This window comes from Ovis aries, chromosome 15 (assembly GCF_016772045.2).
Source record: "Ovis aries strain OAR_USU_Benz2616 breed Rambouillet chromosome 15, ARS-UI_Ramb_v3.0, whole genome shotgun sequence".
In the NCBI taxonomy this organism is placed as follows: Eukaryota; Metazoa; Chordata; class Mammalia; order Artiodactyla; family Bovidae; genus Ovis; species Ovis aries.
Window position 1 is genome coordinate 5570076 of NC_056068.1, and position 25991 is coordinate 5596066.

The window sequence follows — 25991 nt, forward strand, 5'->3', positions numbered from 1 at the left end:
AGCCTCTATCATTTCCCAAGGCTGGCTGGTAATGGGGCTTCCATTCCGTTTCTAGTTTTGGGGACATGTGGGTCAGCCCACGTGCACGTCTCTGCTGTGCTGTTTCCTTGTCTCTGTTGACTGCGAAATGAACATGGCAAAATTCTCAACTGAAAGATAATAAAAGAGAACAGCTTAGTCTGAGCAACCTTACAAATCTGGTTTAAAAATTAGACTTTACCTCTCATGAACTGTGTGGCTTCAATTTCTCATCTATAAAATAGGAACAGTAAGAGCTTCCATGTAGGATGTTTGTAAGATAAGTCATAGTGTAATTCGTAAATGCTTACCACATTGGATGATTATCTTGTGTTCCAGGGAGAGAAGGAGTTGAGAGGCAGCAGAGAGTGCCAGTAATTATCTTTTTCTTTTTTTTTTAATTGGTTTCTTTTCAAATCAGGTTCGCCATCGCGCTCATCTGTACTACCCAAGGGTCGAAGTCATATTCATCTCTGTTTTCTGGCAAGATCTGTCAAGTGGGGTTGAGACAGCTTATGATGTTCCTGAAAAAAGATGAAGCCCATTTTTTTCAAAGGTAATACCACTGAATTTCCCCTTTTTTATGAAACAATTTACTATTGATTTGGATTGAGAAGCAACAATTCAGTTCAGTGACTCAGTCGTGCCTGACTCTTTGTGACCCCATGGACTGCACCGCACCAGGCTTCCCTGTCCATCACCAGCTCCCAGAGCTCACTCACACTCATGTCCATTGTGTTTTGATGCCATCCAACTGATTCTGCACCAAAGTAACTGGCTGCACACTTTCTCCTCATGGATTTTTCTCTTAAAACTTCAAAGTCCTAACTACTGAATCAAGGAGGATTTGTTATTGTGATTTAAAGTGACACGCTGAGTAATTAGAATAAAAATCAAATAGCTAGCAATTTAACTTTTCCTTTTTTTAAAAAAATTATGAAACTGGAAGTAGGAAATGCTGTATTTGGGCATTCTACATATTTTAAAAATACATATTTCCCAGGATGCTCGGAAAAAAAATATAGAGACCCATATCAGTTTGTCCTTGGGCTTTTTTGATTTTTAAAGAAATCCTCCTAATAGACATTATATTAATAGTTCAAGGGAGGCTGACAGCTTACCCTTCTCATAAACTGCACATCTTTATAGATGGGCCACTGTCCATAAATTCTAGGTGTAGACTGCTTTGATTCTCTTAGATCCAATTATGCTCCAACATTCAGCCATGCTTTGTGTATATACTGCAAACATCTGGTTCTTAGAAAATAATTCAGATGTTTGGTATTGTAAGCACAAAAGAGTAAGACAATTAATCCTAATAGCATTAAGGTAAACAATTGAAACCAGTTGTAATAAGCAAAGAATTTTGCTAAATAGTGTGCATTTACGTAGCATCACCCTGATTCATAAAGAATACTCTGCCAGGAACAGACAAGGCAGGAGCTCAGGGGTGCCGTCCAGTGAGATGTGGAAATGTGCATTACACTTCTGGCCTGTAGGACCACTTGCGCCCACCCACACTCTGTGCAGCTGGAGAAGTGAGCCACTAGAGAAAACTAAACCACACTGGAGAAATGCCCAACTCAGGGGCACCTCACTTTGGAATAAAGCCCTCCATCCACTTCTTGTAAAGTGAATGTCTGGAGGAAACCCTGCCTACTGACCTCCAGAGTCTCAGGCAAACTATTTCATGGTCACTTGTTTTTGGTTGACAGGCAGTAAATACTGGGTTGCTAAGGCAGGTGTGATGCTGCCCAGTTATCCCAAGGACGTCTACAGCTCCTTTTGCTTCCCTAGAAAGGTGAGGAATGTCGATGCTGCTATCCATGAGGAGGAAAGCGGAAAGACGTACTTCTTTGTTGACAATGAGTACTGGAGGTACAGACAGACCCTTGGAGATCTTACACATCAGATCTCTCCTTGGTGGAAGAAGAAAAGTGTCCTTTGAAGTTATGTTCATATTCTGCTGAGATATCCTTCTTCTGTGAATGGGTACAGCCTGGCTGAGTGTCATTTAGTCTGTGCTTGCTGTCATCACACCACATCTGTCCTTGGAAGGCAAGGGACTTGCAGGGTTGAGTTCCAGAGGAGATTTTTTAAAGGGCTGGAGCCTGAGGTGAAATTTGAATCAGATTTGTTAGAGCTGATGCCTCTTTAGGTATACTCTAGGCTGTCTCAGTCTCCCACAACCCTATTGAACCAGGAAATTTTCCAGTTAAAAGTTTCTATTATTTTAAACCAATGATGCACCCACCCACAGTTGTTTTAAGCAGCCATTGGATTTCAGTACAGTGGACGTAAGGGTAGCACCTACCTCTCAGATTTGTTGTGAAGATTAAATGAATCAGTACACTCAAAGCACTTAGAACAGTGACTGAAACATGAAAAGTTGTTTGGAAATGCTAAGTGTTATTTGTTGTTATTATATTAATCACACGTTCTAATATTTCTAATCCATTTTTTTTACCAGGTATGATGAAAACAGGCAGTCCATGGATGCAGGTTACCCCAAAGAGATAGCTCAAGACTTCCCTGGGATTAGCAGAAAAGTTGATGCTGTTTTCAAACATGAAGGTTAAGACTATTTAGTTTCTTCATTTTGCTACCCTAAAAATCAACAACAAAACATAGGCTTTGTTATTTTGATAAGAAACTTTTAAATACATAATTTGGGCATGGAAATTACTGACTTTTCAGGAAAGCTCATGTGAAAAAACCTAATCTCTCTCTCTCTCTCTCTTTTTTTTTTTTTTTAGGAAATTTCTATTTCTTTCAAAGATCAAAGCAGTACAAATTTGATCCAAAACAAAGAGAATTTTAGCTTTCCTGAATGCTAACAGCTGGTTCAAGTGCTGAAATAACTGATCATTGATGATTGCAAAGGAGGTGGAAAAATATTCTCTATGCACCTAAAAATAGTCTTTATTTTCTGAGCAGCCACATTTTCAATATTTTATATATCCTCCTGAGCTCACTGAGTTAGAGACATATAAGTATGACCTTACTGTAACCCCAATCTGGATACACATTCTGTGTTACCTAAAGTATACTGCTTCATGAACTTATACAATTTAGCTTCAAGCCAGCACTAAGGAAGTTGAGGTCATGACTTATCATTAGGTTTATATAAAATCTCTTTCTGGATTTTCAGATCCTGGCTGTTACAGGGATTCTTATCATATCCTCCCTGAAAGAGTCTCCAGTCTCAGCAAAAGAAAAATAGCACGAAAGTATATGCCTCTGAATGATAATGTCACCCTGATGCGTAGAGAGTTGTACTGTCTCATATTAAAGAAAGTCATGTATTTACTAATTTGTAAAAGAACATTAAATTAGTTGTTGTTTAGATACACACAGAAAAAGCACATAAGTATAAATTTCAATTTTTCCAAAGTAAATGTAATAGGTAATCAGTACTCAGATCAAGAAAAACTAATTTTACAAGTATCCCTTATGCATTTATGGTGTTCCCTTACAGAAACCCTGATAGCTCAGTTGGTAAAGAATCTGCCTGCAATGTGAGAGACCTAGGTTCAATCCCTGGGTTAGGAAGATCCCCTGGAGAAGGGAAAGGCTACCCACTCTAGTATTCTGGCCTGGAGAATTCCATGGACTGTATAGTCCATGGGGTCACAAAATGTTGGACACAATTGAATGATTTTCACTCTCCCTTACAGAAACCAAACCCCCTTGACTTCTAACAGTGTAGCTTACTTTAGCTTGCTTTTGCACTTCATATAAAAGGAATTATGCAATATAAACATATTTGTTCGTGTCTTTTTTTCACTCAGCGCTAATGGCTGTGAGTTTTATCTCTATTTTTGTATGTACTTTTTTGTTATTTTGTTTATGTACTATTTTGTTTATAGTTCACCATACAGTGAATATACAGAAATTTATTTATTCAGTGCCTTCTTGAAGGAAATGTGGGTAGTTCCCAATTAGAATCCATTAGGTACCATCCTACTCTGAGCATTCTAACACATGAGTTGCTAGTGCTTTTATGCTTTTAAGTGGAGGAAGTGCTAGATCTTAGGATATACATATGTTCAAATTTAATAGATAATATATTTTCCAAAGTGGTTGTATCAATTCCTATGCTATTTTAAAGAAATCATTTTCTTAATATAGTAGCCATAGTTTCCAAGATTATATCCCTATTTTAAAACAGGACTTAGGCAAATTCACAAAGAAATTATGCAAGAAGATACAAAACTATACAAGAAGTGCAAATACTCTTCCTTCTTGTAGAATATATGTCACATGGAGTGAAGGGGAACCCTGGCCGTTGACCTTTCTCATTTATTTTGATTTCAAACTATGCCTTAGATTCTGCAGGGAGCCATCAGACCTGGTGCTTTTATAAGCATCTACCAAGGTTCCTATGGGTGTTTCACATGACTTCAGATGCACAGAGTCCATCTCTAAGCACCCTCAACGGTGGTCCTGACCATCAGTCCTGCGTTTGAGGTGCTGAGTGGGCTTTTAATTTTCAACTCGAGAGGCAAAAGCAGTGGGCTCCCATGGACAGTCTTCCTGGGCTGGGACAGCCATACTAGGAGGCACTGCCTCATTTCCAGGGACTCATCTCACACACACACTGGGAGAGCCAATGGCAGGAGAGCACCCCAGCCTGGTCCTTCTAAAGGGAAGAAGCCTGAGAACACCCTCAAGAAACCCTAAATTCGCAGGGGCCCTCACTTCCTTCTAAGAGTGTTCTGCCCTCACCAAGTTCCTTCACTTTCCAAGCATTCACAGGATCACCACATTGCTGCTTTAGCAAGTTTATATTTATTCTCAATCAAGCATAAATGGAAGACTGATACATCTTTCAATTTCAAATTTTGTGTTGGAGAAGTTATTATTCAATTCAGTCCAGTCACTCAGTCATGTACGACTCTTTGCAACCCCATGGACTGTGGCACTTCAGGCTTCTCTGTCCATTACCAGCTCCTGGAGTTTGGTCAAACTCATATCCATTGAGTCGGTGATGCCATCCAACCATCTCATCCTCTCTTGTCCCCTTCTCCCCCTGCCTTCAATCTTTCCCAGTATCAGGGTCTTTTCCAGTGAGTCAGTACTTCCCATCAGGTGGCCAAAATTTTGGAGCTTCAGCTTCAGCATCAGTCCTTCCAATGAATATTCAGGACTGATTTCCTTTAGGATGCACTGATTGGATCTCCTTGTAGTCCAAGGGGCTCTCAAGAGTCTTCTCCAACGCCACAGTTCAAAAGCATCAATTCTTCAGCACTCAGCTTTCTTTATAGTCCAAGTCTCACATCCATACATGACTACTGGGAAAACCATAACTTTGACTAAATGGACCTTTGTCAGCAAAGTAATGTCTCTCCTTTTTAACATGCTGTCATGCTGTCTAGGTTGGTCATAGATTTCCTTCCAAGGAGCAAGTGTCTTTTAATTTCACAGCTGCAGTCACCATCTGCGGTGACTGGAGCCCAAGAAAATAAAGTCTCTCACTGTTGCCATTGTTTCCCCATCTGCCATGAAGTGATGGGACCATGATTTTTGTTTTTTGAATGTTGAATTTTAAGCCAGCTTTTCACTCTCCTCTTTCACTTTCATCAAGAAGCCCTTTAGTTCCTCTTCACTTTCTGCCATAAGGGTGATGTCATTTGTGTATCTGAGGTTATTGATATTTCTCCTGGCAATCTTGATTCTGGCTTGTGCTTCAGCCAGCCCGGCATTTCTCATGATGTCCTCTGTATAGAAGTTAAATAAGCAGGGTGACAAAATACAGCCTTGACATGCTCCTTTCCCAATTTTGAACCAGTCCATTGTTGAACCATGTCTGGTTCTAACTGTTGCTTCTTGATTTACATGCAGATTTCTCAGGAGGCAGGTTAGGTGGTCTGGTATTTCCATCTCTTTAAGAATTTTCCACAGTTTGTTGTGATCCGCATAGTCAAAGGCTTTAGCATAGTCAATAAAGCAGCAGTAGATATATTTCTGCAATTCTCTGGCTTTTCCTATAATCCAGCAGATGTTGGCAATTTGACCTCTGGTTCCTCTGCATTTTCTAAATCCAGCATGAACACTGGAAATTTATTGGTTCACATATTGTTGAAGCCTCACTTAGAGAATTTTGAGCATTACTTTGCTAGAGTGTGAGATGAGTGCAATTGTGTGGTAGTGTGAGCATTCTTTGGCATTGGATTTCTTTGGGATTGGAATAAAAACTGACCTATTCCAGTCTGTGGCCACTGCTGAGTTTTCCAAATTTGCTTGTAGATTGAGTGCAGCACTTTCACAGCATCATCTTTTAGGATTTGAAATGGCTCAACTGGAATTCCATCACCTCCACTAGCTTTGTTGGTAGTGATGCTTCCTAAGGCCCGCTTAACTTCTCATTCCAGGATATCTGGCTCTAGGTGAGTGATCATACCATCTTGCTTATCTGGGTCATTAAGATATTTTTTTGTATAGTTTTTGTATAAAAATGTACTGCCATTTTATATAAATGTATCAACATTTTAGGAATTGGTGAACAAAAATGGATTGGAAGAGGCAAATTTAATTCAGATGACCATTATATCTACTACTCTGGGCAAGAATCCCTTAGAATAAATGGAGTAGCCCTCATAGTCAACAAAAGAGTCCAAAATGCAGTACTAGGTTGTGATCTCAAAAATGACAGAATGATCTCTGCTCATTTCCAAGGAAACAATTCAATATCACAGTAATCCAAGTCTATGCCCCAACCACCAATGCCAAAGAAGCTGAAGCTGAATGGCTTTCTGAAGACCTACAAGACCTTCTAGAACTAATACCACCAAAATATGTCCTTTTCATCATAGGGGACTGGAATCTAAAGTAGGAAGAGATATCTGGAGTATCAGGCAAATTTGGCTTTGGAGTACAAAATGAAGCACAGCAAAGGCTAACAGAGTTTTGCCAAGAGAACACACTGGTCATAGCAAACACCCTCTTCCAACAACACAAGAGAAGGCTCTACACATAGACATCACCAGATGGTCAATACTGAAATCAGATTGATTATATTCCTTGCAGCTGAAGATGGAGAAGCTCTATCAGTTCAGTTCAGTTCAGTCGCTCAGTCGTGTCTGACTCTTTGTGAACCCATGAATCGCAGCATGCCAGGCCTCCCTGTCCATCATCATCTCCCGGAGTTCACTCAGACTCACATCCATCGAGTCCGTGATGCCATCCAGCCATCTCATCCTCAGTCGTCCCCTTCTCCTCCTGCCCACAATCCCTCCCAGCATCAGAGTCTTTTCCAATGAGTCAACTCTTCACATGAGGTGGCCAAAGTACTGGAGCTTCAGCTTTAGCATCATTCCTTCCAAAGAACACCCAGGGTTGATCTCCTTCAGAATGGACTGGTTGTATCTCCTTGCAGTCCAAGGGACTCTTAAGAGTCTTCTCTAACACCACAGTTCAAAAGCATCAATTCTTCGGAGCTCAGCCTTCTTCACAGTCCAACTCTCACATCCATACAAGACCACAGGAAAAACCATAGCCTTGACTAGACGGCTCTATACAATCCATAAAAACAAGACTGGGAGCTGACTGTGGCTCAGATCAGGAACTCCCTATTGCAAAATTCAGACTTAAATTAAAGAAAGTAGGGAAAACCACTAGACCATTCAGGTATGACCTAAATCAAATCCCGAACGATTATACAGTGGAAGTGACAAATAGATTTAAGAGATTATATCTGATAGAGTGCCTGAAGTACTATGGATGGAGGTTCATGACATTGTAAAGGAAGCACTGATCAACACTATCCCCAAGAAAAATAAATACAAAAAAAAACCAAAATGGTTGTCCAAGGAGGCCTTACAAATAGGTGAGAAAAGAAGAGAAGCTAAAGGCAAAGGGAAAGGAAAGATATACCCATCCAAATGCAGAGTTCCAAAGAATAGCAAGGAGAGATAAGGAAGCCTTCCTCAGTGATCAGTGCAAAGAAATAGAGAAAAAAAATAGAGCAGAAAAGACTAGAGATCTTTTCAAGAAAATTAGACATACCAGGGGAACAATTCATGCAAAAATGGGCACAATAAAGGACAGAAGTGGTCTGGACCTAATAGAAGCAGAAGATATTAAGAAGAGGTGGCAAGAATACACAGAAGAACTATTCAAAAAAAAAAGTTATTATTGAAAAGGTAGAGATCCAAGCAGCAATAAAGGGGATAATGAAGTGAGTTGGGTTTTTTAAAATAAACATTCAGAGCATGAATCTTCCTAAAGTCTTCCCCAATATACCAAAAAGCAACCTCCTCTTCTATTGAGGCATGCATTGGCTCTGAGAGCATCCAAGTGGACTTCCCTTGTCTGATGGACCAGCACATTATCCTGCTGGAAAAGTATCTGCCTTGTTTTGGGAAACCTCTTCTCACCCTACTGCAGCCACTTCATTCTATTGCAGGCTGCCTGTTGTGGTCCTGGGGCATTCAATCACTGATACTGGTTTGGGGTTACATGACAAAGACAGGCCAAAGAGAACCCTCCCTGAGATCTTTGAGCTGAAAATTGGAAAAGAAGAAGGACTGATTCAGAGAAAGGGCTCTATGTTGGAGTAATAAGCCTAGAAGTTCCCCGTAGTGCCTTTATTTGGATTATATATGAAAGGTATAAAATGATACCAAGAATCCTTTGTAAGAATCCTTAGAAAAATCAAGGTTCTGGCAGGAAACACATGGCACACTCATATGGGTAATTGAGACAGATTTTAGGAAAAGATGACCTATAAAACCATGGGCTGGATTAAAGGAAACCAACAAATCATAGTGAAGCAGACCTAGGTTAAATGCTTGGAGGAACCATCCCCATAAGGTCTGAAGCAGCAAGGATGAAGAATTGTCAAAGACAGAGTTTTAAGCTACTGCAGTAGCTAGGGCTGTGGCTGTAAAAGACAGTCCAACAAAGGCTTTGAGCTTTGGTAGAGAAATGCAGCAGCTGGTAACCCATAGACTTCTGAACAAAAATGGGGGAATAAATCCCTTAATGTCTCTCTGGTGCTCTGTAATCTCTTGTGGTGACTCCAACTGGCCAAAAATATCTAAAAGTCAGAAGTGAGCCTAGTTGATACAGCCCATGGAGATCAATTTTCCAACTCTCAGAACAAATGGGAAATAATCAGAATATTTGCTGTTATTGTTGTTGTCCAGTCATTAAGTCATGTTTCACTCTTTGTGACCCTATGAACCACAAACATTCTCACCAGTTTCCTCTGGCCATGGGATTTTCCAGGCAAGAATACTGGAGTGGGTAGCCATGCCCTTCTCCATGGCATCTTCCCAACCCAAGGATTGAACCTGTACCTCCTACATTGGCAGGCAGATTCTTTACCACTGAGCCACCAGGGAAGCCCAATCAGAATATGGCCTCTTATTATGAACTCATAAATCATGCAAAAATAAGTGGAACAGTCAACTTTATGAATTTCAAATTGAGGTTTTCCTCACCTATTTTTCATCCAGTTCTTCTTAAAATGAAAGGCTCCCACACTTTTCACAAATTCCATTGCAACAAATTTAGAGAACAACCAGCTCTGTTGGAGTAATAAATATTATTCTTCTTATTGTTGTTGTTATTACTGTGCTCAAGTTCTCTGCTCAATGTGAACAATATCAATCGTGATTTCATCCAGTAATAAGGAGATTAGTGGGGAGAGCAATCAGGAAATCAGATCATTTCAACAGTGGGTTGATATCACTAATTACAATGGCAGTAAGTGGACAGAGAATGAATGCAGCTTTGGGGATGGGTAGGGAGTGTTTTGAAGAAAGAGAATCAAAGATAGCTTCCTGAAGATGGTGGTTGTTTTTGCTGTTTAGCTGCTAAGTCATGTCCAGCTCTGTGACCCCCTGGACTGCAGCATACCAGGCTTCCCTGTCCTTCACTGTTTCTTGGAGTTTGCTCAGATTCATGTCCACTGAGCTGCTGATGCCATCCAACCATCTCATTCTTTGTCATCCCCTTCTCCTCCTGACCTCAATATTTCCCATCCTCAAGGTCCTTTGCAATGAGTTGGCTCTTCACCTCAGGTGGCCAAAGTGCTGGAGCTTCAGCATCAGTCCTTCCAATGAATATTCTGGGTTGATTTCCTGTAAGATTGATCTCCTTGCTGTCCAAGGGGCTCTCAAGATTCTTCTCCAGCAACACAGTTCGAAAGCACCAATTGTTCAGCACTCAGCCTTCTTTATGATCCAAGGAAGTAAAAAACTGCATTCAAATGGCAGACTTTTTTCACTTGCTACCCCTGTCCCTTGGCAAAGTCAGTTTATCTCTGATATGGTCAAGTGAGATGATTCACATACACTGCATAGTTTTGTGGGAAAACACATGAACTTGGCTCTCAATATGTGATCAAAGCATATTGTTGAGGTGGTGACTATGTCTAGGTTGTTCAAGGTCTCGTGGGACAACATCAAGGGCATATCCGTTTTCAACAGAAGTCTACTCTTCCTGCCAGGAGACTGTTAATGCTCTTTTTTCCTGAAGATTTAGGACTCAGAAAAGTGTTGACCCCACAGGACACCTTGGCCAGAGAGTAGACACACTGATAAGAGAACTAGAAATCACTAAACCCACTCTAGGTTTTAGAAAGCAGACTGAGAAAATCTGCTTTTGATAATAAGGACTTTGAATAAAAAGATGACATTTTAACACAAACCAGGTGGTAGAGGGTGGAAACTAAGGTGGATATGTGGCTCCGAATGTAGGGAGGAGAGCATAGAGACTCTTTTCTCAGTCCCTTTAGAGAAAGGCTGTCTCCACTCCCTTAGTGAGGAAAACCAGAGACTGCTTACCATCACCTACTCTGCATCCTCGTAATTTGTGAATAAATGTTTTTTCTTTCAGTAAATTGTTTGGTCTTACAACTATACCCAACACTGTTTAGCTATTTTCATACAGTTCTGGACCTATGCCTGATTTAAAGTTGTGAGTCTTGTACCCCAGGCATTCTTCTTAAAAAAACATTCTGGGTAAATTTCAAGCTATATTACGCAAACATAGGTTTATGCTACTGTCCTCTGCAAACTTTAATGTTTATTTCTGCTCAACACCACTTGCAAGTTCAGCTTTCTTTCTACTGGGTTTGTGAATAGGAGCCTCAGGATTTCTAGATGAGAAACACAATTTTATTATTAATAAAATCTCAATATCCTTGTCAGTCACTGAGTTGCTTGCTTATTGGTACGGTGCATGACAGATAATGTCACAGTTCTGAGATTGGGATCTATCTCTGGTTTTTCAAACCCACTTAATCTTAAAGAATTATACATTAAGAGAAGCATTGAATTTTTGTTGTTTGTCAGTCAACCTCTGTTTGTCATATTGCTGAATATATTGTGGTTAACTTCTTTTGAGTTTTTTCCTCTAAGTTGTCTATGATATCACTGTGATATCAAAGATATAATGATATCATTCCTGGGCCAGGAAGATTTGCTGGAGAAAGGCTAGGCTACCCACTCCAGTGTTCTTGGGCTTCCCTTGCGGCTCAGCTAGTAAAGAATCTGCCTGCACTGCGGGAGACCTGGGTTTGATCCTTGGGTTGGGAAGATCCCCTAGAGAAGGGGAAGGTTACCCACTCTAGTATTCTGACCTGAGAATTCCATGAGCTGTATAGTCCATGGGGTCACAAAGAGTCAAACACAACTGAGTGACTTTCACTTTCACTTTTTCATCAATCCTAGTCCCATCTGACTAGATTATGATAATTATGCTGGCAAATTCAAATATTCCAAGAGCACAAAAGTTCCTACCTGGTAGTATTCTGACAATGGATTAAAAAAGAAGAGTTTAGTCAAATATATAACAGTATCTTCCCATGGGTGGGCATACCAACCACAATGCAGTAACTCCCATGCATATTGTGACCTCTGCAACCAGAATGTGCATGTAATTGGGAGGAGGCAAAATGTCTAGGCAAACACCGCAATGAATGTTGAATGCACTGTGAGGCAATACCCCTAAATCTAAAACGGAGATGGCTAAGTTAGTTGGTTTACTATGGAGATTCGGAGGAAAATGTTTGGTTTTTCTTGGCTTTATTTCATTGTGCAGCAATAATTTTCTCAAGACTCATCCCTTGGATAAATTCAAGTCCTCTTAAAATGATCTAACTCTGTCTATTGAATCATAGTCACAATTATTTTGCTTTCCAAGAACCGAAACAACTGAGAATTTCGAAGTCTCAGTTTCCTCGTTTCTGATGTGAAGAGGATTTAATTAGGTATTTCAAGGTACCTTTAAAATCTTAGAAGAACCAGTATTCTTGAAACACTATGGAACAAACATTGAAGTAGATGTACAGAGTATACATTATTTTACTTAATTTTCCCAAAAGCCATTTTAGAGGAATTTTGAAACTGAGCAGGATGCCATGGGTCCCTTCTGGGTACATGTCCTTTCTCTGAACCACCACACACCAACACACACATTTTTTTTTTTTTTTTGTAGGAAATAGGTTTCATTCAACTTCCTTGACCTTCCCTGGATTTCAAAGGATGGGTTCAAACAGTTCCTAAGTCAGGCAAGGGGATCTGATCCCATCACTTCAAGGCAAATAGAAGAGGGAAGAGCAGAAGCAGTGATAAATTTTATTTTGGGGCTCCAAAATCACTGTGGACAGTAACTGCAACCATGAAATTAAATGATCCTTACTCCTTAGAAAGAAAGTTATGACAAACCTAGACAGCATATTAAAAAGTAAAGGCATCAGTTTGCCAACAAAAGTTTATAGAGTCAAAGCTGTGGTTTTTCCAGTAGTCATGTACAGATGTGATAGTTGGATCAGAAAGAAGGCTGAGTGCTGAAGAACTGATGCTTTTGAATTGCGGTGCTGAAGAAGACTCTTGAGAGTCTCTTGGACAGCGAAGAGATCACACCAGTCAATCCTAAAGGAAATCAACCCTGAGTATTCATTGGAAGGACTGATGCTAAGCTAAAGCTCCAAAACTTTGGCCACTTCAAGCGAAGAGTTGCCTCACTAGAAAAAAACCCCGATGGAAAGACTGAGGACAGGAGGAGATGTCCTCAGATAGAGGATGAGATGGTTGAATGGTATCACCAACTCAATGGACTTGAGTTTGAGCAAACTCTGGGAGACAACCAAGAAGAGGGAGGCTTAGTATGCTGCAACCCATGAGGTTACAAGGAGCTGAACAGGACTTAGAGACTAAACAACAATAATAAAAATCAGGGAAGGGAGAGGGTGCAGAAACAAGGGAGGAGCAGTCAAGAAACAATAGTGCAGTGATGGGCAGGGTCCCGGTTCCTCTCCAAGGAATACACATAACAATACCTTTGAAACTTCTGCAGAAACTACAGTTCCCACCCAGATGGAGGATGGTGACTTCAGGCTGAACACAACATTCCTGGAACCCACAGTGGAAGATACTGAAGACTCTGACCCAGTCCCCAAATGATTCTTCCTTTAAAAACTTTCATGGTCAACAGAATTTTTAGAGTTGGCTTTTGGACCCAAGTTCACCTTTGCCTGGTTGCCAGCCTCCTGAATAAAGCAATCTTTCCCTTCCAACAAATACTTGTCTCTCAGACATTGACTTTCAAGCGGCAAATAGCTGAACCTGAGTTCAGTTATAATATTATTATTATTATTCCAATTCTCTAGTCAAGAAACTGAACTACACACCTAATATTAGGGTCAAATTTCAAATCTCTGTCTGCCTCATGTTGCTGTGGTTATTCAGAGCTGCCAACAGCCCATGATTTTGAAATTATACAGCATTTGTTAGGTCTTATATTTTTAGTAGCTTCATTTTATCAGGAGAGTGCATAATTTCCTCAGTTCAGTCTCGTGCAACAAAGATTTAAAACAGTAGGCCAGTGTAACAGTTCATCTCAGCGCTTTATTTGGCAAAACCCCGGAAGGCATGAGAGTGGGCCTACCCCAAAGGAGAGATCTCAGCCCCTCCTGGGTCTCTTTTTATACTTTTTGTCTCCTCTCCACCTCCAGAGCCTGCCCTGTGCAAATTAGGGCTAGCACCCCATCATCAATCAGGAAGAGGATGTATTTGTTTCACCTGAGGTTCTCACTTTGTGAATTTCTCCTTTGTTCCTTCTTCACAGGCCTTCCCCCTTTCTTTGTCAGTCATTTAACCACCACCATTTTGGACTCCTTTTTCTAGTCTAACTGCCTGACAATTTATATTCACTACTTTAGAGCAAGAAGAAGAGAAAAAGGAATTTTATTTGAAGCAAATTGAGGATTATAACCCAGAAAGCAGACTCTCCGAGAACTGTTCTGCCTGTTAGAAGTTAAAGGGACAGTCATGTACATTTTTGAGACAAAGAATCATCCATCAAAATGACATACTGATAATTTTACATAAAGTTCACCAAGGATACAAAGGCAAGGTAAGCACATGCAAACTGAACAGCGAGTCACTTTGATCTCTTATAGGGCTGGGAAAGAAAGCCGTCCTTTTAAGGAGTTACATTGCTAGTGCTGCAGAGAAGAAGCCAGTGCTGACTCTATGTTGGAAACTGGTTTTGACTTGCTTTTATCTGATTTTGTTATTATAATCATATATAATAGCCTGCCTCAGAGGACCCTGCCCCTGTGCCCTGTGCCTGACTGTAAACTAAAGTACCTTTGTTCAGCTCATAGAGAGAATCTGACTCTGCCTACCTGTGAATAGCTACAACAAAAAGAAGACATGAACACACCCTTTCCAAAGGCTTGCCATTCCTGGAGATGTTTTGCAAGCTGGAGGACACTTTCATTTTGTTTCCCCACTGCCTCTCCCTCTCTATTCTGCCTTCTGACTCAGTTCCTCCTTGCTTCTCTCTCTCTGACTGTATAAAAGAACCTGACATCCAGATCCTGACAAGATGGTTACCCTGAAACATTAGTTGAAACATTAGTTTGCCATCTTCTTGGTGACCCGGCTTTCAGAATAAAATCATATTCCTTGCCTCAACACCTCGTCTCTTGGATTCATTGGCCTGTCATGTGGTAAGCAGGATGAGCTTGGGCTCGGTAACACTAGTTGCATCAGAAGGAAGGGATCAAAATGGTTTTTATGGTCAAACAGGCACTCGCATCTTTGAGAAATTCTGGCTAATGTGAAATGCCAATGTACACTGCACACTAGTGTGAAAGAGAAAAGGCCCAAATGGACACACAGAAATTTATGTTTAAACTTTCTTGATGTGCCTTAAAATATAGATTTTATTTGATCAGCTTGGTTTATATTCCTTACTTTAGCACAAGAAGATATTAACCTTGAACCAAGGAAACGGTTTACATTTCCCTAAGTATCTTTTAAATTTTTTTTTAATTTTTAATCAGAGGATAATTGTTTTACTTGTTTACCTTTTATTACCATATAACACCTGATCACAGGGAACTTTTTAAGTGTCAGGTAAATAAAATACTATTGTATAGTACAAATTGCAATTTTTAAAAAATGTCTGTAATGGTACATTTATAATAATTTGGTGGTCTAAACAGTACTGTTATGTCTTTTTTACAATTGAACATCAGATAGGTTAAGGAACTTCCCTATGTTTGCAGAGTTTACAAGTGATGGAGCTGTAACTCAGTCTAAGCCCTTTGACTCTAATCTTGTGCTTTTTAAAACTCATTGCTTAGATCATGTGAAATAAAAGAAAGTATAGTGTCTCCAACTCCAGTTCCTAGCACAGAGTTCCTAAAACTCTTGTAGTTTCCTAAGTGATCAGAGCATTAGAAGTGTCTTTTGACCTAGTGTTTGTTCTTTGACCCCAGAGTTCCTTCCTTGGTGACAGCCTTGTCTTTGTTCTAATGAGGCAAGTTTTGATGGGCTCTAGCACTGATCACCAAAAAGATGAAGCTGTAACTAGAAAGCCTGGAGTTTCAGCGCCACCCTCATTCTCCAAAGAGGGGAGAAAAGCTAGAAATGAAGTCAATGATTGATCATGCCTACATGATGAAGCCTCCATAAAGCTCCCCCACGTGTGGGGTGAGACGAGCTTCCAGACTGGTGAACACACACACTTATGGAGACGATGACACACTCCAATTCCAGGGGTTAGAGCTCCTGCACCTGGGAATCTCTCAGACCTGGCCCTATGTATTTCTTCATCTGATGGCTCACCTGTATCCTTTATCAAGTTCTTCATTTTGTAGTGCGCTGGTAAACGTAAAGCTTCCCTGAATTCTGTGACCTCTTCTAGTAAAAAGTCAAATTTAAGAGCGAGAGGTCAATGGGAACTTCTGACTTGAGGCCAAGTCAGACTGATGTCATGAGCAACATGAGGGCCTACTCCTTGCAAGCTGGCATTGGAAACAGGCGGCAGTCTCAAGGGGCTGAAGTCTTGACCTGTGGAATCTGGTGCTCTCTCCAGGTGGACAGAGTCACAACTGAGCTACTTTATAGGACACCCAGCTGGGGTGACAGAGAATTGCTTAGTGTGGAGCCCTGCCCTGACCCCACACCTGGTCTCTAAAGGGCTGTGAATGTGAAACCGTGTAACTCAGATTGAGACTCAAACCCAACCAAAACCTAGATTAAGACTTGCACCCATGATCTTTTGAAAGCACAAAACTGGACTCAGGGGCTTCCCACGTCATGCTAGTGGTAAAGAACCCGCCTGCCAATGCAGAAATTGCAAGAGAGGCAGGTTCTATCCCTGGGTCAGAAAGATCCCCTGGAGTAGGAAATGGCAACCCACTCCAGTATTCATGCCTAGAAAGTTCCATGGACAGCAGAGACTGGTGCTCTATAGTCCATGAGGTCGCAGAGAGTCAGACATGACTGAGCAACTGAACACACACACACACACACACACACACACACACACACACACCTGGTCTCAAGACTTAATGAAGCTCAGGTTCTTGATGTTTCATTGCAAAAGGAATTCAGTAAGAGACAAAGTGATAGGTAAGAAGTGGATTTATTTGGAGAAAAAGCACACTCTAAAGACAAAGTGTAGGCCATCTCAGAAGGCAAGAGCAGCACCAGGGTGTGAGGTTGTCAGTTTCTGTGGGGGTGGGTAACTTCACAGGCTCAAGAGTAGGAGGATTATTCTAGCTATTTTGGGGAAGGGGGAGATGTTCAAGAACTGGGCCACCTGCCACTTTGGGGACTTTATGGTCAGCCTTGGAATTGTCATGGCACTTGTGGGTGTGTCATTTAGCTGCAGATGTGCTACGATGAGCGTGTACTGAGGCTCAAGATCTAGAGGAAGTTAACTCGTCCACCATCCTAGATCTATTTGGTTCTAATCTGTTTGCCACGTCCTTGAGCTACATGGGTGTTGTGCCCTGACCCATCTCTCCCATTTCCATAGCAATATTGCCTGGGAAATCCCATGGACAGAGGAGCCTGGCAGGCTACAGTCCATGGCATCAAAAAAGAGTTGGACACGACTTAGTTACTAAACAACAAAACAACAATAAGAATAAAGCAGAAACAGGGGAAAGGTAGTTTTCCTAAAAAGAATGTATAAGAGAACCATTCGCAAACATGTCAACTGGAAAAAAACCATATAACTTAAAGGTTGCAAGTTATGTTTTGTTCTGGGACCTTACTGAGGACTCAAGCCCAGAAGGTGGCCTCTCAGGTAGCTCTGAAGAACTGTGGCAATGAAGTAAGGGTGTAGCTGGGATACACAGGAGTTCTTGCTGGGGAAAAAAAATGTAGTTAAACATCAAAAGACTACTGTGAATCACAAGAAACAGAGTTCCCAAGTTAATAATCTTAGACTTTTCTATATATGGAAAGATGCAAGTGTGTGGACTCATTGAACTTGTTCATTCGCTGCACTTCTTCATTACCTGGGCCAATATCCTGTGTTTCCTCATCCTGAACCTCCCCCAGGCTGTACCACCAAGAGTGGCTGCAGTGGTTGATGGCTTGATGACTGGTAACATTTGTTGCTTGCTGAAATGACAGGCAACATATTTTTTTTTGGTCCACTCAAATGTTCCAAAGTCATTACTTTGGGGGAATAAAGCCTGCATACCAGAAAGAATATTGATTTTTATAGAATTGATCATGAGCTTAAAACAACCTGTGTCATCCTGGCCTGCCACTGGGAGGATAATGTAACTTCCCGTTTTTCCTCACCTGTCACAGAGCTCAAACGGTCCCTGCTTGAAGAGGTTTTGTGAGGCCTGGCCTCCCCTATCACACAGCAGATTGTTCTCCAGGACCTTGACTCCCACATGGTATGGCCAGCGAACTAAGAAGGGAGCGGGACTCCTGATCCCCAACGCTGTCCTTTCTCTAGGCCAAAGGATGCTCTTCCTCCTCTGATGCTCCCTCCAAAGTCTTGCCTCAACCCTCCCCTGCCAGACTAGAGCGCTAGATCCTCCAATGGTGCTGGTTTAAGCCACTAAGCTTGTGACAACTTGTTATGCTGCAGCAGCTAGCTAACAAGCCTGGAGAAACTGCCCAAAAAGCATTGACTTGCATATTCATTATTATTTGTTTCTGTTATGTCTTATAAATATTTTTGGTGATGTATGCCCACCTAAAAAACAATTTCTCTATAATAAGTAGAGTGACTTCTGGCTTCTTAAAAGATATGTGCCTTATAACATATAAAATCAATCTTTCTAAGGAACTTAGAGGCCCATAGTAACACATTCCTGATTGCAATCATTCTGTGAGATACTAAATTTCCCACAACTACAGTCAGAGTCCGATTATTTTTGGAACCCCAGCACACAACACAGTGCTTCCTATATGACATATTCTTACAAATATGGTTTACTAAATCAGTCAGGAAAGTCTATGTTTGTTTATTTTATCTATACAAACAAAAGTTTAGAGGCTCTATTAACCAACTTGATCTTGTCCCTATATTTTATAGCACCTAGATATTTACAACATCACTGAGAGCTCACCATGATTCCTTGAGATTAAACATTTCTGCACTGATATTGACTAGGTCTTTCCCCCAGTTATTTCAAACAATTCTACTTTAATGATCACCAGTGTAAACTAATTGTTCTCAAGCCTATACCAAATAACTCCTAGCTTTCTTATTGTGTGAATCTTTGTTAAACCACAATCATGGTTTCCTGAATTCACAAGAGTCCCCTTTCCTATCACTGAGGCTACTGAATGAGGCAGGAAATCCTGTCTGGAAGCACCAGAAGAACTAAGGGGACAGCCCCTCCACTCACAGCACACATACTCTCTCACCTTGGCTGGGAAAATGGCCTGGATGCCACCTGTTCTAGAAAATACCTCTCTTGATATCTGTTGCCTCTGCAAACACCATGTATACTCTGTAGGAGAAAAAAAAAAGACCTAATTTTTCCTAAGAAATTCATTCACTTCCCCTCTTGTGCACAAGTCATGCTGGGGTCACCGGTTTGAGAGCAGAGATTTGTAAAACCCATGGAATTCTGTGAAATCAAATGGACTGAAAGGAAAGAGAAAGGATATCTACTAAAGAGGAGGGACACCCAGAATATAGCATGAAGGCTCCCTCCACCTTGCCTGTCAAGTTCACTGCCTCAGAGAAGGACACTGGATCGCTGAGAAGGGAGGAGAAACACTCAGGCTTTCCTCAAAGGGTGGAAAGCAAACCACTGTGGCCACTAACGCTTGTATGTAATACAGGGATAACACTGAATGTGAAACAAAATACTAATCATGTTTCCATGGATACTGTTGGTTAGAATGAGGCTGTGTTTTCAAGCAATTGTATTTAAAAAAAAGAAGAAGAAGAAGATTAAAAAAGGGTATGTAGCTCTGACAAACCTCCAAGAGAAGGAAATGAATGTTAACGCAGGTAAAAACCACTGAGCCAAGCTAACTCTACCATCTCCCCTTCCCCTAGTCTTCCAGGGGAACCAGTGTCTGTCTTCTGTGTAATTGTAGCACTTTATGCAAGTCTCTTATAGCATAAACTCAAAGTACCATGGAGAATTTACTGACGCATTTTCCTCTCTCCACCATAAGTGACTGGAATACTGAAGATATTAAGTAGATATCTGTTGAATAGATGAATGTATATGTGAATGGATAATTAAATGCAGTCTATCCCTGTGGATCAAATGTGTTCAAGCATCTATGGGGAAAGTGCAGTTAAAAGTAGTAACACAGGGAAATCTGACAACACTGCCACACATGACCTGGGCTGTTCCCGTGGATTGCTTCACTCTGACAACATTGGCTCTTTGTGTACCCCAGGCACATCCACCCTGGTGACACCCAGCCAGAAGGACCTCAATACCACCCAGACCACCTATGGTGAGCACAGAGAAAAACACCAGGCACAGTGACTGCTGTTTATATGCTTTTATTTTTTTTTGGAATTTATTTTTTATTTTTTTTTCTTTAATTCTTACATGCGTTCCCAAACATGAACCCCCCTCCCACCTCCTTCCCCATAACATCTCTCTGGGTCATCCCCATGCACCAGCCCCAAGCATGCTGCATCCTGCGTCAGACATAGACTGGCGATTCAATTCTTACATGATAGTATACATGTTAGAATGTCATTCTCCCAAATCATCCCACCCTCTCCCTCTCCCTCTGAGTCCAAAAGTCCGTTATACACATCTGTGTCTCTTTCCCTGTCTTGCATACAGGGTCGTCATTGCCATCTTCCTAAATTCCATATATATGTGTTAGTATACTGTATTGGTGTTTTTCTTTCTGGCTTACTTCACTCTGTATAATCGGCTCCAGTTTCATCCATCTCATCAGAACTGATTCAAATGAATTCTTTTTTACAGCTGAGTAATACTCCATCGTGTATATGTACCACAGCTTTCTTATCCATTCATCTGCTGATGGACATCTAGGTTGTTTCCATGTCCTGGCTATTATAAACAGTGCTGCGATGAACATTGGGGTACATGTGTCTCTTTCAATTCTGGTTTCCTCGGTGTGTATGCCCAGCAGTGGGATTGTTGGGTCATAAGGTAGTTCTATTTGCAATTTTTTAAGGAATCTCCACACTGTTCTCCATAGTGGCTGTACTAGTTTGCATTCCCACCAACAGTGTAGGAGGGTTCCCTTTTCTCCACACCCTCTCCAGCATATATTGCTTGCAGATTTTTGGATGGCAGCCATTCTGACTGGTGTGAAGTGGTACCTCATTGTGGTTTTGATTTGCATTTCTCTAATAATGAGTGACGTTGAGCATCTTTTCATGTGTTTGTTAGCCATCCGTATGTCTTCTTTGGAGAAATGTCTATTTAGTTCTTTGGCCCATTTTTTGATTGGGTCCTTTATTTTTCTGGAATTGAGCTGCAGAAGTTGCTTGTATATTTTTGAGATTAGTTGTTTGTCAGTTGCTTCATTTGCTATGATTGCTTTTCAAATAAATAGCTATTCACTGTGTTTTCCTAAGACAGAGCCTTCAGGCAAAGTGTTTTTTATCAACATAGTATACCAATTTGACCTTACATCAGAACCTTTATTTATTTCTTAGGGATCTTCCAAAAATCCCATCCAGCCACAAGAACCACTAGTACCACAAGTCTGGGATAGCAAGTTAACACCTGACGCTGTAACCAAAATTCTTGGAGAATTCTCCTTCTTTAAAAACAGGTATAGGATCTTCCCTGGTGGCTCAATGGTAAAGAAGCTGCCTCGCAACGCAGGAGACATGGGTTTGATCCTCGACCCAGGAAGATCCCACATGCCGTAGAGCAGCTAAGCCCGTGAGCCACACTATTGAGCCTGCGCTCTAGAGCCTGGAGCCGCAACAGCCCGTGTGCCCCAGGGCCCCTGCTCTGTGACAAGAGAAGCCCCCTTAAAGAGAAGACCAAGCACCATGGGAGAGGATCCCCACTCACTGCAACCAGAGAAAAGCCCACAGCACAGCCAGAAATGCACAAACAAAATTATCTAAAAAATGAAAACAGGTATAAAGAAGTCAACACTAATACTGACGTATTTTTAAGTTGTTCTGACATTTCATTAAATGTTTTTTGTCAGTCTAGTAATATAGTTTTTATATTTAATTTTCATAATAGTGCATTTACCTTAAATGATCTATTCTTCAAAAAAATTTTATCACAGATAGGCCATTAAATCCTTTAAAAAATGCATGAAGTAAAAGATATAATAAGAGCATCACTCAACTATTACCACACATACAAATATTAATATGTAGAGTTAGGCAGACAGGATTTATGTCATTAAAGACCACAGGCTTGTTAGTAAAGGAGCCAGAAATGATTTTCCAATTCCTTTCACTACTTCCCTGTCTAGGATGATAAACATGTTAGTGAGTTAGAGTAAATAGGTTGTTCTGCATAGCTGCTTAAATCAGATCTCTACACTGTGCGAAGGGCAATGTAACCTGGAACCCTGACAGGGAGGGCATCATTTACGTATCTCCCCTTCCAACCTGGAGAGGACACCTATCCCAAAGCCTATAATCCTGACAGGCTTCTGTTTTCCCACACAGAAGGGAAGGAGAATCCCCCTGAGTTCACGAGGACACTCCTTCAGGCAGGTAAAGGCAGGTACACATCATGCATTCCTCCAGAGAGGAGCAGACATGTCAGAGCTCCTGAAGTGTGTGGGCTCAAAAATGCTGAGGTTTGCTTCACACATGTGGGTCTGGCCTCCTCTCTTGACCAAACTGATGCCTTGAAGGATAAGGAAGCAGATTATGCTTTCTCATAGTTTTGGTCCTCCAAAAGACGAGAAATGCTAGGAATTTGAAGGGAGTCAGAAAGACTCCCTGATCCTATAAAATGTTTGATTCTTTTTACTATCACGTATCAGTACCTACACAAGAAAGAAATGCAAAACAATGATGGATATGGCTACAATATATTTTTATTTGTCTTGGTAAATATAGATACGCATGGATCAATACGAGAAGATGTTTTTCTTTCCTCCTTCCCGTTTTTCTCCCTTTCCCCCAATCTCCATCCCTTTCTTATTTCCTTTCTTCCTCACCTTCTGTTTCAATGGCAAGCTCCTGGGATGTCAGGAAAATCCTCTCTAAAACAATTCTGTGAAGGAAAATTTCCATTTGGCAGGAAGAGCTCAGGTAGAGTTGGAATCTGGCAGTAAAGGAATCACTCAGAATTCCCGGTGACCTTGGCATTTATCTTGAGGGAACTGAAACCTGGATGTGGTCACAGATTTGCACAAGGTCCTTAGCCCCTTGGGAGGAGGTTGAAGCAGGGACTGACATGAGAATTAGGAAGCACGTAGTTGGTCTGGAGGAAATCCCACGAGGCATGGCCGAGGAGTAAGGAACTGAAATAAGTGAGCAGAGACAACAGGGCTGTGCCTATGAGCGATTACCGCTCTGGCCAGCAGGGGCCCAGTCCCACTGCAGACCCTTGAAGTCCTCACAGAGTGCCCTTCAGAGCTGTCGCACCGAAGGGCAGGGGACCTGGGGTACCTCCCACCCACATTTCCCCTTGTTTGAGGAGGTCCTGAAGCTGTCACTAGACAGCGCCTTGACAGACACCGCCCTGGCCCAGCCTGCCCCTGGGCTGCAGAGAGCTCGAGGCTGAGGGGGATGATGGGGACCACCTGTCAAAGCTGCACTTCTGGTGGTGGGCCCAGCAATGTGGGCATCAGGAGGGTCTGCTCCAGAGACTGACAAGGAGGGTGCTTTCCACGCATCAGCCTTTGTAGGATCCTTTTTTACTTCCCAAGGCTGGCTGGCTATGGGGCTTCCATTCTGTTTCTGTAGTTTTGGGAACACATGTGTCAGCCCACATGGAAGTCTCTGCTGTGCTTTTACTCCAGTATCCATGACTGTGAAATGAACACAACCAAACTCCCAGCTGAAAGATCATAATAAAGAGTTTAGTCTGAGCAGCTGTTGCCTCTTACTAGCTTTAGACATCTCTAGCGTCCAGGGGTCAACCTGCCCTGGATTCTCATCCACTTCCATGTAGAACTTTTGTAGACAGGATATAAGGCAGGTAAAGGACTTATGTTTGAAGTGGTTACTTTTGTGAACATTAAGCTTGTGTTCCAGAGATAAGAACATCAGTAAATCAGCCAGATTAAGAGAAGCTAGATACAATCTGTTATTTTCTTTTAATATACACACAGATAGATGTCTTCCACAAAATAGTTGACCTAAAATTTATTCCTGACTTCTAGACAGTACTATTAAATGGAGTTGAGATTGCTTACAAAGTTGTTAAAAGAGATACATCATATTTTTTTAAGGTAAAGCTTCTGAGTTTTTTGTCAATATTTTTGTGACTTAGATTTTTCATTAGTTTTTTAGTTGAAAATTAAGGGGGTACTGGATACTTTTTAAGCTGTGGATTTCTCTTGAAAGCTAAGAGTTTCACCTACCAAGTCGGTGACTCCATGATGGTGATTAAAATTCATGGAGTCTGTTTCTCAAAAATTTTGGTTACATATTATATGACTGCAATCATAACTTTTCTTACGGACTGATTGTAATACTAGAATGAAGAAGCTTTGCTCTCAGCGCAAACTGCAAATGTATTTTAAACACATTCCACATTACTGGATGTGTTCAATTATATATATTGTATATGTAATACATAAGTAAACTTGGTCTGGGTCAGTATATACAAATATATCAATATAAATATTGATTATCTTAATAATATATAAAATGAAAACTTGGCTGGGTCAGTATCTATATATCATATGTATAGATAGATAAAGATCTCTAAATCAATATATAGACATACAGACATAGATATAGATACTGACTCAGATAAAATTTATATATATTTATAATTTATTATACATATGTGTATTCCATTTCTTGCAAATGTGGCCTGAGTCAATATATATCTTTATATATAAGTATGGAGACTTGTCTTGGGTAAGTATACGTATTTAGGTATTTTTATCTATTTGTGTAAAAAAAAAAAAACAATAAAAATATAGCGAGAATGAGAGAAGAAAAGAAAGTGAAGAGAGTGAAACCAACTCAGGACACATTTACAAAAAATATTAATAGAACACATACCTAGATTATATGTATCAATATCTCTAATTCTATATTTACCTACCAACCTATGTCAAGTTTCCAAATCTATAGGAATATCTATATACTACTAAATCTATTAATATATCAACTCAGGCCACACTTACAGGAAGTGGTGTATATACATATACATACATATATATATGTGTATATGGAAACTTGGTCTGGGTCAGTATACATATCTGTATCTATAGATCTGTATGCAGATATCTCTATATAGATATAGATGTCACATTTATAAGAAATGGAACACAAATGCTCGTTCTTTGGTGTTCTGAGCCAGTCCATAAATATGCATCACCATCTTAAGGGAGGTGTAGAGTGACTCCCCCACCCGCTGCCCACGTGATAGATGAGCTACAGTGAAACGATGGACCAAATGCTTGGATTTTGCCATATCGGTCATTCTAATGACCAACTCTGTGTTCACTATGATAATGTTAAGCTCTTCAAAAACATTCAGGAATTTGGCTTTTACATGCACAAAATATAAATACACTTTAACATGAATGATTTAATTAGTTTAAGGAAAGAATCTTGGAAAATATAAATTTAAAGTATATATCTTGAAAATAAGGATGTATATAGATGAAGTTTTGTGAGGTGGTAATGTGTATTTGTGCAGGGATACTGTGCCTCCATGATGTAAGATAAATTACTATTCTAGGGTAACTAAATGAACAAATGCTGAGTTTTTCGCCTGGACCCAGCTGAGTCAAGAGCTGAGCTGCCTTCCAATCAGATGCAGAAGTGTACATTACCTGCCCACATCTGCAAGACCACTTGTGCCAACCCACACTGCCTGTGCAGCTGGAGAAGTAAGCCGGTCACCCTAGGGACGAATGTTCCACTCAAGTGCACCTCACTTTGGATAAAGCCCTCCATCGATTTCTCATCTGGGGGAAACCCTAGCTACTGTCTTCTAGCGTGCGTGCTCAGTCGTGTCCAGCTCTTTGCAACCCCATGGACTACAGCCCACCAGGCTCCTCTGTCATGTAATTTTCCAGGCAAGAATATTGGAGTGGGTTGTTATTTCCTACCCCAGGGGATCT